Consider the following 17,023-nt stretch of genomic DNA (forward strand, 5'->3'; position numbering starts at 1 on the left):
GAAACTCCAATTTCATTTTGAATTAGAGAATCGTAATATTTTGGAAATCTGAAGGAAAGGATTTGCAAATTTCAGTGAGATATTTTAGATATTTTAGAACATATGAACTCGCTAAACATGAAACCACAGAGCGAACAAACCAATCTGATTCAGATCCAAGACAAAGTAATTAAGGCAAAGATAAGAAAACCAGAATCAAATCTGACAATATTGTTCATTTGAACTTCCCGAATAAACAATGTGATCGATATTTTTTGAATTAGCGCAAGAAGATTCTGCTCCAATTGGCTTGCAGGCAGGCAATCCGTTAGATAGGATCTATGATTGTCATAGTGACCATTCTACATCATTCTACATAAATCAGCGATCTGCGTGAATTATTCACTCATCTTTCTGTCAACACTATAAGCAATAATAAAAATTTCAACAACCTTTTCCATTTTTTTTTTATTTTCGAAAGTATGAGATTATTTTTCGATACACTCGTCATATCGAGTACCCAGAGGACATGGAGGATAGAAGAAATGTTTTCAAAACGAATGATTTGAAAATATTTCGTCCAAAATCAACCGAATTGTTACCGAGAGGATTATACGTTCCGATGATCTAAAGTTGATAAAAGTTGATAAAAAATATTTGTTTATTCTTTGCATCTTGAGGTAATATCCTGTTGTAGTGTGCTGTATTCATAACACTTGAAAATATAGAAACTCAACCGATCAACCACTATCATGGGACGCTACAAAACACTACTCTGATTCCATACGCTTTCATTTACTTGCAGCGTTAAACAAAACTCATAATAGTTCATTTTTTTATAACTATGGTAATTTTCCGTACCTGATGATCAAAATTACACGAAATTTTCCAGCGCGCCGCGTTATCCACTGTTTTGTTTTTCTTCGCCCCGCGAGGGTCAATTACACTAATTTTAGCCACTGGTTAGCGGCAAAACTACCCGAAAGAAGCGCCTCGTCGAAAGTTTAGTCGATTGTTTTCAATGGCTGCGCGGTGGATAGTTTTCTTTTTTTTATTTGTTCCAAATAGGGCACCGTTTTTGCTTTTTTTCTAAACAATTGCCACTTTGGGCCGACCCGCACGGTTCGTCACTGTGTTCCGCGGTAGTCTCGGAGAGCTCCGCTTTTCGCAGCGGGGTGCTATTGTCGGATAAGTCGTGGGATATCTTCTCACCAAAGTCGCTGTTTCCTGGTTATTTTTGTTTTCTTCTTGTGCTTGTGCTGGTCCCTATTCACACCATCCGTATGCAATTATTCGTTTCCGATTTGTGTTGTATTCATTGCTTCTGGCATCTGGTTATGTGTGCTCTCTGAACTATTCGTCGGAATTTCCACGCGAAAGTCGAATTAATTAAACCGCGGCGGCCGGGAATGTCATTTTTGCCTATTGTATTTATGCGTCATCGGTGAGAGAGGCCTCACACTTTCGTGATGTACTTTTTTGAAATTTTTCACATAATTAAAGCACTCCACTCTCCCTTATGAAAAAAATGTCTTTCACATTCAACCACGACAGAAAAACAAAACCAGAGGCTCCCAAATTAACCATGAAAAATGGGCTTCTCTTGATAATTAATTAACTAACTTATTGCATCCAATTAACCTTCGGTGTGCAGTCGGCGGTTCACCAATCACTTCGAAGACGTTTTCACCTAAGCTGGTACGCTTTCCACCGGATATGTATCAAACCAGCCCGACCTTGCGCAAATCTTACGGTGAAAACTCTTCAAGATCACAATCTTTAAATCCTTCGCTGTCACAAATCTACTCCGCACATTATCTCCTCTTGCGACAGCCCACAAAAGCTCAGCGGTGTCCTTGTGTCGAACGGAATTCGGCCACCGACGACAATCGCACGTTCCGCGGGTCTGCAACGATCATGGACCGAAAAGGAAGTTCACACTAGTGATTTGAATAACTACCGACTATTCATCATGTAGGGTCCGGCAAGCAAACGCAACCGACGCATCGCAGCACTACTGGGTAGGTATGCGAGGTGTGAGCTGAACCGCAACGTGAACTAAAACACAACGCCTCGTCGTAACATTAACACCCCAGAGCACTACGTCCGCTGCACGCAACAAATCAATCAACAATGAGAGCCCACACCGGGTTTGGGGGAGAGCCTAGATGCAAACGACGAACCACTCACTGGCAGCAGCGCAAGGTGAGTTAGTACTCAGGTGTGACTCTCGCGCTCTCAGCAATATGGGTAATGAGAGCCAAATACACGTGGAAAATACGATAGAAACGGTATACGCTCAAACAACTCCCCAGCACTGTCACTCCAAAAAAATCAGAGAAAACAAATAATTTTATTGTTTAGGGAGACTCGGGGGAAACATTCTGCCTACTCCAGAGAAATCTAAATAAATAAATATGATGAAAGACCATGCCAAATGAAATCAAATAACACACCAAAATTGTATTTGTTCGCACCGTCCCGCTTTCCTCCTATTTCGATAGTAGTAATTGGATTCAAGCCCATAAAACACTGTTTGATTTATAAACACTGTTATCACCCATGCTTCCGAACCATTCGGTGAAACAATTACACGTCATGAATATTTCGAAAATCCCTACAGACACAGTTTTGGCCGGTTTTTTAGAAATCGGATTTGTTTTTGTTTGGTTTATTCGCCCCCCTGGGGAGAGGTTGGAAAAGCTTTGAATGGAGGCGGGCATAACAGCTTATCTATGGACCATCAACCTTTTTTTTGTTGGCCTGCAAACCAAAAAGGTCAGCTTTTTCCTGCAAAAGTCGAAGTGCGTATCGGTTGACTGAAAAAGTTAACTGGGTAGAAGTATCGCAAACTCGGGGAGATTGTGGCTCGATGAATGGAGGCAACAAGTTGGCGCATTTCGAAGGAAAACTATGTTTTATTGCTCTCGAGTACCGACACGAATGGTTTGTGTGCAGTGCCGCCGCTTGTAAATGTAAAATGGTCCATTAAAACGGGTGATAGGTTAGTGTGTTACGGTTTGATGAAATGGCTAGCTTTATTGTGCATAATAAATACATGCTACCGTTGTAGGGGGGTAAGATACTATTCGCATGTAGAGTTGTATATTGTACAGTGGTAGACATTCGTTTAGCCGCACTTGAAAAAAAAAACTTGAAACACTTACAAAACAACTAGGAATGTCCTTTTTATCGGGATACTTATTTGCTGTAGTGATAGTATATTAAAGTCACTTTCATTGAAAGGACGTGCGTCACAATCACACACACAAGGCGGCATCGATGGATATAAACATTCAAACGTCGTTTTTTTCCCGAGACATACGTTCAGCCGCAGGGCATAAAAATCGAGTTTTCGCATAATACCAAGCCTTTATCTGTGTTTTTCGAAAAAAATACTTGGGAATGTTCAATTTACAAGATAAATATTAGATGTGCAACGTAAGAAGTTGGTCAGATTAGTGATTTACGTAGAATTTAAAGGAATGTCGAAAAGTATTCTATTGACGGAAGAGGGGCGGAAAATAATAAAGATATTCAGTGAACAAAAGTTTTCTAATCGCTCGATCGTAACAAAAATTGGTCTATCTGAGAAAGTGGTACGGAATTTCTTTAAATAGTGCCTGAAATATGGGATATAACGACCAACAAATGGGAACACCAAAGTTACTTTGCGTCTTAAAGGTCGAATAGGACACTTTGCAACCAGGAAACAATGTCCTGCTCATACATTAAGGCAGAATCGGTTGTTCCAGTAACGAAGAGGCATATTGCGCGCATCTTGAATGAGTCACCAAACATCATGTGGAAGAAGCGTCAAGGGAAGCCGAACCTGACCGCCACTCATAAGCAGAATCATCTCATTTTCGCCCGGCAATACATGGAATGGAAACTAGAATGGAGAAATGTTGTATTTTCCGGTGAAAAAAGTTCAATTTGGATGGTCCGGACTGTTACAGTTACCATTTGGTACAATTTAAGTCAACGGCACGCCGTGAGATCGAAGCGAAACTTTGGGGGCGGAAGTTTGACAGTGTGGGGAGCCGTTTCCTATCACAGCAAGTTTCTCATTTGTTTCATTTTCACCTGAATGAACTCCGAAAAGTATCTTCAATTACTGGAGGACGTTTTGATTGGACATATTGAGAATAACGCTACCGAGGATGTCGTTTTTTTCAGCAGGATTATGCATAGATCCACGTTTCCAAGCAATCGAAGGCATGGTTTGTCGAGAAGGACATTACCTATGGAGAATTTTGGCCGAGATGGTCTGTGCAAACGGATGACAATTTGACAACATTTCCAGTCTCAAGGCAATTCAGGAATGTTGGGCTATAATCAATATGGCAACACTTTAAAAGCTGTCTGACTCGATGCCAAATCGAGTTTTCAAAGTGGTCCGAAATGAAGGTGGACCTACTAAACATTAGCTACCGATTGGACTGGAAATTTGCCGCAAAAAATTTCTTTTATTGAAATTTTAGGATGCGACTTGACTTATTTTTAAAAATATTGAGGAATAATAGGGTGCGGCTAAACGAATGTCTACCACTGTATATGGTGTATATTTTACTTGAATAATCAGAAGATTTCGGCTAACGTGACATAATTCTCAACCGCTGCTCTCCCAAATGTAACACCTTAGAGGTTATTAACCCTTTCGCTACGAGCGTCGTCTATAGACGACATCAGGGTGACACTGCACATCGATCACTCCAGCGCGATATGCAACCTTTTTCGCGCAGTGCTACGTTCAGCGGTAGCACTCCGACGGAGAATACTGCCTTAGTGAAAGGGTTAAAGTATATAATTCTAATGAATGTTATTGTTTGTAATGAATTCGTAAGTTTTGAGTTTACAGGGGATAGACACTATATCGGGAAAAGCAAAATGATGTCAATGTTTAAAGGGAAAAGTAGACGGAACAGGATACATTTAACGGGGAAATTTATACAAATGGTTATGCGATCAGAATTGGGTCGACTTAAAAAAAATTAAGCCAGATGCGACAGGACGAAAAAAGTGGCCAGTACTTTCAAGCAGGACCTCCTGTCTGAGATGTTGGATACAAGCTACAAGTGTCTTCTACAACCGTGGATCTAGCGAAAAAAAACAGCTAGACTGTCGAAGGTAATTACTCCAATTCGCGACAATAAACAGTACAGTACGGCCAAAACACGGAAGCTGTAAACGACGTCACTGATGAAGTTCAATTGAGGGGTGATGGACGACGTGACCTGCGCTAAGACAGAAATAAAACTGCTCCTGGGCAGGAGTTTTATACAATCAACAGTGGAAACGTGGCAAAAATTTTCAAGCATGTGAAACTTTCGGAATTCGGTCATAAATTAAATTTCCAAATCAAGAAATTTGACGGAAATCGAGAAACCCCTAAAACTGTTAGAACCGAGAAGCAAGTTAAGGAAAGCTGGCGTTCTGCGGCGAACAAAGTGGACGAGGTGGATGAACAAAGTCTGATGGCAGGAGTTAAATGAAAGGCCCGGCAATTCGAATTCGGTCAACTGAATATTTTTATCTGCATTTAATACTAATTAAACTTCAAAAATAGTTTGATTTTTACAAAAGTAATATAAACAGTTTTCCCTCATTATTGTTTGGCCAAATTTTGATCGTACTACTCTCTAATTTTTCGAACGAAACTTCATATATTTTGTTTATTTAGTATTTTGACAGAGAACCGAGATTCGACAACTCGAAATCGCCAAGAAAGCTGAGATATTCACAGTAATGTGAAATTCCCCGCCTTCTTCTTCTTCTTCTTCAATGGCACTAACGTTCCTAGAGGAACTTCGCCGTCTTAACGTAGTATTACTTGCGTCATTTTTATTAGTACTTAGTTGAGATTTCTATGCCAAATAACACGCCTTGAATGCATTCTGAGTGGCAAGCTTTACAATACGCGTGATCACAGTGCAAGTCGGAGGAAATTTCTTTGACGAAAAATTCCCCCGACCAGAACGGGAATCGAACCCGAACACCCGGCATGTTAGTTATGACGCTAACCACTCGGCCACGGGAGCACCCGGAAATTCCCCGCCTCCCATTCTTGAATCAATACTATTTGCGACTAAACCATCAGTATCAAAAAGCAAGGAAACGGTGTCATGCTATATACTTAAGTGGAGTTGAAGAGTTGAAATTCAAAAGAGGTCCTAAATCGTTTTGAAACTATTCCGATAAGCAACGTAAATGTGCCGGATTCTCGTCAAGCGTTTTCTCGAATAAGAATCTTTCTCAAGATCAGTTCTCAACAGCAACAAGAAGCGCTTTACTTCACAAAAAATCGTTTTCGGCATTGCTGTTGATGATTTAATGCTAAAATCAACAAACCAGGCTGGAACAGAATTGATTCTAAACAATGTGCCGTTGGATTGAATTCATTGACAGTGAGTGCAAAAGTTGAACAAGCAAAGTTCCAGAGGGAAAATCTTTTATTGGCTATAATCGATTCTGTAATTACAAAATCACTCTACAAAAACTATTTTATAGAATTTGTTGATCATTGGTTAGGTAGAACTCGGAATGTGGTAGAATACAAAAAAAGATGTTTTAGGTGAAATAAATGGGGGGGCGGGTAAAAACGACACCCTGAGAAAAACGAATGAAAACATGAAAACAATGAATAATCAAAAAGTACTAAGAGGCTATTCATATATTATGTGGGTAAACAAATATCGCAGATGATACGTAATTTTGATAATACAAAAAAACAAATTTAGGTATTCCGACTGCATACAAAAGCTTTTTACTGTTGAGCTACATAGCTCTCGCTGCTGATATAAGTTTACGGAACGAATGGTTTGGATTCTGATTCAGAAATCTCAGCCAGCAATTATCTCTTTCGTATTGATAGGGTGTTTCAAATTGTGTGTTTTTGCCAATTCAAAAGACATAGAAACGATTCTTAGGATCAAGCCGGTTAAGGAGCAACTCTTGCTCCTAGTCAGGAGTAAACACGGGAGTTTTGATTCCAGCATCCACCGGAGATGTGTCCGATGAGCGTACCATTAGCTCTAACAACCTTTTTTGTTGACATGGTCCGCTCAATTTTAATGCTGGCTGTTTTCAGCTGAACATAACATAAATACCAGGCATCTACAAAAAATGAACACGCATTCTTCCTGTCTGTGAAACATAAACCAGGCGTCGATTTTATCCCGAATGGGCTCGAAATTTCAAAAGAAGGCTTTTGAGCATCGTTAAACAACAAAACCACCAAGTTACTCACAGAATACACTAAACAATAATCTAAGATTAACTAGCCTCACGAAAAATATTGAATTTTACAAAATTTCCCGACTAAAACAATTAAATTCTACTAGCAAAATTCTGCACAAAGACTGTTTCCGGTTTACTGATCGATTTTGTTTTGCTGTTTGTTTGTTTGACAGAAACGCGACTTCAGCCGCTATATAATGAATCGAAACGTAAGAAATGACAAAAGTGTACAAAGGGAATCGGAAAATTTTAAAAAAAATAGCTTACATAACACTAAAAATACTTTTTTTTAACTTTAAGTAACGCAAGCTACTTTCTTCATTTATCGCCGAAATCTCACATCAATTCCCATATAAGTGATCCCGACGTGATACTACGGATTTTAAAATAACCGAGGAAAACGCCGCTGTTGCTACGGGAGTTGCAGTCAAACTTCCAGAACTTTCCAGAACTTCTAAAATCATTCCCCTCTTCTCATCAAATGCTCTAAGTTTTTCTAAGTTTTTGCATGACATGATTTCTAACAGCAACACGTTTCGACATGCAACTAAAAGCACAAAAAAGCCACGCACAACCGAAAAAGCAAAGTGTCCCATCGCAAAGCAGGGAAACAAAAGGAAATTGAACGGTGAATGGCGTGGATTTGAGTTATTTTCTTGGGGGAAACTTTGTTTATGCGGTCCCTACCTACCACACAAAAAAAGGTTTTTTTTTCAAGATGTGTACCGAACACGATTTTTTAAAGCTGCTGGTGAAGTTTTGCACGATTTTTTCTTTATTCGACTTTTTTGTGCGGTCCCTATCCCACGCACAAAAAAGGTTTGCCTGTACAACCAATAATTACGAAAATAAAATCCATTTTTTTGGCATGTTCAATATTTTTAAAAACTAGTTCATTGGCTTAAATTTGATATGTCGTCATCTAAACCGGTTCAGTGGTTCAAAAGGCACGATTATACGCACTTACGAAGGTCTGGTTCTGTTTGAATCCGGAATTACTATTCATTTTCTAAACATCGGTCGTAGTAGGCGTATCTGAAATCTTTTGACAGTAAATTATTTGGAAAACCTGTATCTTTCGATGGTAATAAATTCACGTTCATCCGTTTTGTTTTGGAAAAACTGTGCAGGTTGGAAGTCGAGAGTAGAATTATGATCTTCGACATCCACATCAAAAATACGACGTGGTCAGGTACTAAAATCGCGGAATCGCTGAAAGTGGTTAAATGTGCTGAAACTTTTCCGTGAATGTACGACTGTTGTTCGGATGGATCAGAGGACGTGTCGAAATAGAACTTTGACGGAAACTGAGGTTGAAGGTATTGAGAACAACTAAGGCAAGCCCGGGACTCTCGGACTACGACTTCGTCAAAAAACACAACTCTAACCAAAGTCCCATCCGGAGAATCCGTATGTGAGACGGTCTTCGCATTTTCCATATATACAAGCAACCAAACAGGGCCCTGAAGCAAAATCTAGTAGCCGAAAGATACGCTCGAAAGTTGTACAACAGGGTTTTGACGAAGTACGAAGGCTCCACGCTGATGGGTGACTAAACGTACGTGAAGATGGATTTTTGGACAGCTCCCAGACCTGAAATTCTATAAGACCCTGCCAGAGTAATGTCTATAGTCATGATTTGACAAGACAGATAGATGCATTTGCAGATGTGGACAGATGTGGAGAACCAAGGGTCACGTCACAAACAAGACAAAGAACTCGAAAATTTATAGGGAAGAGTGCCTGCAGAAACGTCTGCTTCGAGTTATTAAGACTCACGAAGGTTCAGTGAAGTTTTGGCCAAATTTGGCAAGCTGCCTCTACAATCGAGAGGTACTTCAAATGTACCGTGACAATGGGGTCGATTACATTGAAAAAGACCTCAATCCTCCCAAATGACCCCAATTCCGCACAATCGAAAAATATTGGGCAATTGTCAAGCAGAAATTGAAGTAGGATGCCAAAGTGACTCGTGGAATAAAGAGGCCGCTGAGGTTGACCGACAGTCCTAAATTTGATGGAGGGTATCCGAAAAAAAGTACGAATACTCATCAAAGCTGTAGCGGAATGTTTTTCATTTATAAATATTTTTTTTTCTGAAAATAATACAATCAATTATCTGCACTTTGATATAAAGCAATTTTGTACATTTAACCAATCTCGAGGTACAACTGGTTTTGTGATTTCGGATTCTAATTGAATCAAGCTTTGTCTCTACATGTTCCCTTCCTAGCTTCGTCCAGAGCTTGGCCCGAAGTAGGTGTTGATGCCCTATCCTTGGTTGATAGGTAACCAAAGGCATATTAACAAAAAGCCCGTAAACCATTGGAACTCAAGAAAAAAGTACGGTTTCAAATTTATTCTAGCAATTTGATAGTCAATAAGTAATCGGTTCGGTTTCAATAAGAAATGAATTTTTCATTATGTCCGTCACTGCACATCATCGTTTAATGTATACTGATTCTCATTGATTTTTGCCCAAACGAAACTGAAAGCCTTTTTATTTCTACCTAAGGTTTGGAATTAGAAAAATTGCCAAAATGGTGGCCATTTGAATAAAAATTGGCTATTTTTTTCAACAAAAGTCATTATTTAAAAATCATAAAAAATGGAAAAATTGAGATATCAAAAAATGGCTACGTAACAATTTAGATCAATTACGAAAATCGGTTATTTTTCCACCTTCCAGAATGGGGTCCTCCCATTAATGCTGTTCCCAACCAATGACCGAGTTTACACAAAACAGTTCGTGGTACGGAACAGGCTTTTCTTTTTATTTTCATAAGCTTATGTAAGGAAATACAATAAATGAATTCAAACTGCTCTAGCGTGGTAATGAACGAGTAATTCTTGATATTTACAACCCTAACCCTAAGTCAATTACAAAGGAACCGCGCTATGGATACGACCTCGTTGATCGCGAACACCATATGAATATTCATCCTCCTCCGAACGGTTGAAAGTAAGGACCTAACCGTTAGGGGGTCTCCGTAGCCACATTGGTTGCGCGTTCGCTTAGTAAGCGATCGATCGTGAGTTCAAATCTCAGAGCCCTCATTGACCATCTTTGTTTTGTGTTGCTACAGAATAACTACGTCCACGCAACAATCACCAGCGATGGAGATCGATCCACGGTCGAAATAAGATCGATTCATCCATACAACTGCTCTGCTCTGCAAGACACATCGGGCTGCTGTTCTATGAATATCCCAACAATGATCAATCAACTGTCTCCGCTGTCCGGTCTAACTGGATAATGGAAGATCAGAAGGAATACTCTTACGCCTAAATGGCTACTGTGTAAATGTCCCATGTGCAAATGGTATAGAAGGAAATACTTTTACGCCGAAAAATGGCAACTGTGTAATGTGCTAATTATAGATATGATAAACATGTGACATGTACACGATTAAAATTCGGCCCTGTTACATCTAAAATGCTAATGAGCCTAAAATAAATAAAATGGCACAAAAAAGGACCTAACCGTTGTCGCTACCGTCTTTTTGAAGTTCGAGTTATCACAATATTTGCAAAAAAGAGAATGGACACATCCCAAGTAGCATTCGGTGTGTGTTTTGTGCAATTTCATCGGCTCAGGTCAATTATAAAGAGGCTAAACCTTACCAAGACCAAGCACAAGAAATGGGATAAATAAATGCGGTTCGTTGTAAATTTATTTATTCCACACCCCAGTTGCATCGTTTTTGACTTGCGTAACCTATCACGTGTAACACCAGCAAGATAAAACGCGTGTAAAAAACATCACCCCTTCAATGGCGATCCATATTTATTCCAACTTCTCTTTTTTAACTACTTTAACAAATCGATGAATTTTGGTAGATCGATTTATCACTACCTATCATTACCTTCAGCTGGATTTCAGTTTCACATACACTGCTTCAATGGAGTTCAATTAGATCATTCTGTTTAGTTTTACTTGTTTTTTTAGGACCAATAACGTATTATGATCTACTATTGACGGTTCTGCCATTTTAATATAATCTCTGAATGATGTGCTGAATAATTTGACTGCCGATTTGACTCTCGAGTGTAGTGATGGATCAGTGCAGATTTTTTTTTATTGCACTGAAACAGTTCGAAACAGCGCTCTGCGTTTTTGTTGTTTTCAAACATGCTTTTCCCTTTTACCTGGAAGGTTTAGAGACAGACTGCCATCATCATACCATGTTCCCATTAAAAAGTTATATTTTTCGCATCAAACAAATTTCCCCTTTTTTCATTATTTTTGAATTTCAGTAATGTCTTTTATTTTACATCAACGCAGGACATCGTCGGTGTGAATTTGACTGTGGATTTTTTATATTTATATTTTTATTATAATGTATGGCCACTATTGTACCATTTTAATTTCGAAATTATACAAAAATCCTATAACAACCACGGTAGCGAGTTCAGGTGTTGTTAAGGAACTAAAAGTATTGGGACGATCATAAACCTGAGTCACCGCTTTATGAGTCATGTTATGTTTCTCGGGCAGCTTTCTTTGTAACACCTAGTGTACGCACTTGCACATGATAATCCAAGAAACGTATGTTTTGAATATACAATAATTGTTCATCAACCAACTCATTGTACAGAAATCCATCACTAACGTCATTACACCTCTTGAAGCTGAATTGTTTCCTTTCGATTGCAAATTGCGCTCTAATGAGCGTAATGCTGAAGCACAGTGTTTGGCGGTGGCGCTTCCGCATGTGAGGAGTTTGCAAATCGAGCATTCGACATTGGAGGGATATTTCAATGCAGCTGTATGCTTTAATCTCCAAGAGCTTGGAGAAAATATTCTCTCTCATAGATGAAAGAATAAAAATCTTTGGCGAAACTGTCGGATGTTTGTACATACCGGAAAGGAGATTAACATATTAATGGGAGTTCAATTTGTGGTTATTGTTCATCTTACGGAACCAATCGATCCGCCAAAATGCCAACATCCATTACCCAAGCCGGCGAGATGGAACTTTCCTTTCGAGATATCTCGTGAGTATTGTACAGTTTATTTGTTTCCTCGCAAGTAGCAATTTGGTTACAGAATACATGGTTTGTTGTGTAACATTGCGACGGACGAAAGCAAACATTATCAATAGCCCGAGAGCTTTTGAAGAAAGTGAATAAATTGAAATTAATGCGCAGACAATGTCAAGTGTGGTGAATTCAATGGCAGTAATGTTATCAATTTTTCATGAAAAACTGTACGCATCTATCGAATGTCAAATATCAAAACACCAATCAAAAAATTATCTGTGTACATGTAGTGTATTTTTGAATTTTGTTAAATTTTCACTCTTGGCTGATCAATGGATCAAATTCAATGGAAATACAGCACCTTTCTTTGTTACAATAAACATTGTCAAATGATCGAACTATACAAACACGGATTAAGGGATAACCAAACTCACCTCTATCCAGCATTCAAGCCACAGTAAAATTATTCTAGGTTTGTTTGATTGATGATCAATTATTATCAACACGCACATGCGTGCTGGTAAAATAATTGTCTTTGATACGGGAACGAAGGCTAAGCAGGTTAAGAAAAAAATCGATTGTAGCATCGGAAACTTATGTTTTCCTAGACTCTAAAGTAGTTCTTTGCAGCTTAACACGTTGAACCCCTAGAGGCTGACGTTGAGCTATTCATTAGAAAAACGTTCACTGGGACTGACAGTTACAAAATAAGAAAATATAACAAAAATAGTTATAGTTTGTTTTCAGATGTTTTACGATATTTGACTACTTCCTAGTCAAATTTCTGATTATTTTCTGTTCATACAATAAGTATCGTTGGGAGCTGGGACCGACACTGATATTATGCAAATGCTCTTGATGCGAGCTGAGTGGAAAGCGAAGCAAGAACAATTCAGGGCTTAACGTGTTAATATACTATTTCTTAAACTGATTGGTCAAATAAGTAAAACAACGTTTCCAATTTTTTCACTGGAATAACTTATGGTCGAACAGTAAGATATTTTTAATAGAAGAAATCTCGTGAGCGGTCCGCAATGTGTTAAAATCTACCGCTGCTTGTCTTAGCCGCTGCTTCTCTATATGTCACGGAATTTCTAATAATTCGTGTTTGTGAATATCTTGATTATTAATGGTACAGAGGCATTCATTGTTACGAGCTATTTAAATATTGACTGAAGATACCTGATTGCAGAGAGAATCGAAAAGCACTTTTTTGAAATTTTGAACACAAAACATGTTGAAATAAATTACGCCATGTTTCTAGGCTCATTAAAAGATGTCTACGAAAACGATTGCGTATTCTCCCGACAGCAAAATGAGCTTCTTTGATCGCCTATCTAGCTCTGAGATCTAATCTTTCCTTCTCCTTGTTAGATGGTCCTAACGTTTCAGAGTATTTTTGCCATCACAACTTACAAATGTTTCGGGCTGCTTCCTCGCTGTTTAATCTAATGTTTTGGTTTCCACATTGCGTTCATGTTGTCATTGTTGAAGCCTAATTTTGTTGTTGATAAAATTAGTAAAAAAAAGTTCGACGGTAGTCGAGAAATGAGGCATAGTAACATTGAAGGGTCGGAAATGCGAGAGAAACCATTCTTCTCAGGTATTTGATTTTTTTCACGAACCCTGCACATATTCGTTTTCAGTAGCAGTGATTTTCTTCCGGAAACTCTTTCCACTTTTAGGGTTCAAAATGGATACTCCAACTCTTGCAATTCTCCATCGCAGAAACTCTGTAAACTCATCCAACACTACATTCATACTTGTTATATTGGAAAAGGTTCTGTGATTTACAATTTAAGAAATCTGTACCAATCTGTACTTTGTGGTAAAAATCCGTAACCTGTACAGTAAAGAAAATGTATTAAGAAAAAGAAAAAAATCTGTACATTTCTGGATAAATCTGTACATATGGCAACACTGCTTGACGGTACAATGAGTAGCAAGTTCGTGGAAGACATTTTTTAAGGAGCATACATTTTTGTAATAAATGATTTGCAAATTACAAGACAAGACAAGACAAGAAATTACAAAACAAACTTGACAAGCTTCGACAAATTTCACGAACAACTCGATGCAGTGAGACATATTACCCGGTAATAATTACCGACATAACATACCCTGATAACTGTGTAAATTTCCATTGCACCACAATGAAGCTGAGCTTGAGCTTGAGCTTGGGTAGACTGTACAATTCGTAGTTGCTCTCCGTGATTGACCTGAACCAACCAAATTGCACAAAGAACACACAGAATGACGCTTGGGACTAGCAAATCATTCTCGTTGTGCAATTTTCGGTGATTCAAGCTTTAAATGGTCAATAACAACGCCGGCCACGTCCTTACAGTCACCAAGGGGAAGGGAAGGAATGTTAGTATGATATTCGCCACCCGAAGGCCAGAAGGGTCGCCTCTATAGCGTGGTTCCCTAGCGTTTATCGTGGGAGGGATAGTTGTTAGTGGGGAGAGGTATGAATCAGGATTCACTGAGGTAAGTGATGTGATTATGTAACTGTTATTCTAATCTATTATTCTCACATACTTTTTGTCGATTTCCAATCTCGACAACTGTAGAAAACCCGATAAGGTAACCGAGTGAACTCAGTAAAAATCAGTCGTCTTCAATTGCGACGGTGGTGAGTTATATTTAGGAACCCTGAGAGGGGTAAACAAGAGAACTTCTCTAACCTTCTGGTACGAATGGTTTTAATCATCGAGTGTACTCTTTATCGAACTTAAATCGCGACGGCGTAAAAGAATTTGAGAATTTAAAAACTGAAATTATTAATAAAATTGTCAGAATTTTACAATTATACAATTTTATGATTTCATAGTTTTATTATTCCATGATTTTTTAACTTTAAAATTTTTAATTTCATATTTTTAGAGTTTTAGATTTCAAATATTAGCTATTAATTATTAGAAAATTTTATGCGAACCCACTGTGAATCTGACACACTCGTAATAAACATGTGCAAATTTTCAAATTTTACAACTATGTTTCACAAAAGATCGCGTCCACAAATAGCTCCCTCAGAACAGAAAATCCGTATCAACCTTTCCGATAAGCAAATATACGCGCCTTTCAAGTTAAACTAAAATCTAGCACACATATAATACATTTCTCTCCAATGAAGCTGAGTATTTTTACTACAGTGTTTATGCTACGTGATTGAATATCAATACAGATTTTCTGAAAAAAAAAGTAAGATGTTTACGTATGCTTAAACGCCTAGGAGAAAAGAAACTCAGACCGTCTATGTGGATTCCAGCACACCCAAAGCCTTACTCCCAGACTCGCAATCTATTCGAACGATACCGAATATTGAGTAATCTCTCCTAGGATATCCTAAAAAGCCTGATCTGAGAATACCTTCAATAGAGCAGTTCCGGACTCGGATTATCCTGAAAAGTGGTCAATTTCACAGTAGCTTCTGTCATCTTTCTACGGTTTGCGGATTCAGCAATGTGAAAGATTCTGCGTTCATTTCATTTGCACTGCTTTGGAGATGGACATCTGCGATCTCCTTCGAATATTTACAGTTCGATGGGAGGCTTGACCAAAACGCGATGAACGCGAAGCGTAAAGCGGTTGTACACAAAAATATGCTCCAAACGTAAATCGACGAGGTCAAACAGTAGGCGCAGAGAGTCCTAAGCTCCAGGAATAACGGAGCAAGCGATGTATCGAGACGAAGTGTGGTACGGCTGACCAATGCATTCGCGATTGGGACTCGCGAATCATTCACAGCAGTGCACAATAGTCCAGGAGATGTATTTAAGTAGAAATTAGCATCTAGAGCTCGACAGTTATTCTCTAGACAAAAACTGTCTTCAACAAAGTTGTTACATATGATAGAGCGCTCATTTTTATGTTATCAAAAATAGGGTGACCAAAATTGTCGATGAAATAAAAAATCTAACTTTCTTATCTTTATAGATAGAGGTAAACCTTGTTCGACAATGTTATAGCCAAATTTATTTGAGACATCTTTGAAGAACGAAGTTTTTTCTATCTCTTGAAATAACCGATAGCGCTTTTTTCTAAGTAAGAACCTCCTGAGCCAGAATACCCACACCCAAATCCATAACTACTATGCGATCTGGTCTTCCACTACGACGAGGGGATCACGCAACTCCATGACACGGACCCTTTGCTCAGATACTCAGAACATGGAGGAGTTGCAACTGATAGTGTACTGTGCTGCAGTGGCGACCACTAAAAATTTAGGGTACCGCGTAAAGCCAAGACTGCTCCAACATCTGCGTGAAAGGTGTGAGTTTTCATGGCAGAGGAAATTGAACCAACAGATCCTAAACAAGCGCGCCGCAATTGGAAAGCTGATGGCATACAAAAGAGAAGCAGCATATCGGTGAAATTATATCGCCAAGTTGCTGTGATCGAGCGGCATACAGAACTTCGCCAACAGGGAGCTCACCAACTGACGGAAAATCTCGACAAGCAAGTACAGCGATTGAGCATTCTATCAAATCGGCTGAAACGCTACTCTGACTCTGCAAAACGCTAAGAACATAATCGGATGACTAAAGATAACGAAAAAGCGTTCTAAACTGATGTGGTTGAGACGGGAGGAGGAGAATTATGGAGGAATTGGAGAGATACCAACTCATGGTACCTGGGGAACTAGGCAGCACCGAATCCGGTAGTGTTCATGACTTCTGGCACAAAAAAGCTAACCATGGTACATCCACAGAGCCGAATGATTCAACAAGGTGCGACATGACCCACACAATCTTCCTGAATATTCCCCCCGTGGAGTCTCTTTCCTTCTACCGAAAGACAGCATCACATTGAACCCTTC

General features: G+C 38.9%; 1 protein-coding gene across 11 annotated transcripts in view; it reads right to left on the reverse strand.

The window, feature by feature from the left end:
- Nucleotides 1-17,023, reverse strand: part of LOC129771839 (bromodomain-containing protein DDB_G0280777) — a 237,822-nt gene that overhangs the window by 50,931 nt on the left and 169,868 nt on the right. For 2 of the 11 annotated variants that reach the window (XM_055775925.1, XM_055775924.1), the window contains exon 1: nt 841-2,098. The exons of the other annotated variants lie outside the window; for them this stretch is intronic. The gene's annotated coding sequence lies outside the window, so the exon portion shown is untranslated. Of the gene's footprint in view, nt 1-840; nt 2,099-17,023 lie in introns of those variants that run through there. 11 annotated transcript variants of the gene reach the window in all.

Source organism: Toxorhynchites rutilus, chromosome 2 (genome assembly GCF_029784135.1).
Source record: "Toxorhynchites rutilus septentrionalis strain SRP chromosome 2, ASM2978413v1, whole genome shotgun sequence".
In the NCBI taxonomy this organism is placed as follows: domain Eukaryota; kingdom Metazoa; phylum Arthropoda; class Insecta; order Diptera; family Culicidae; genus Toxorhynchites; species Toxorhynchites rutilus.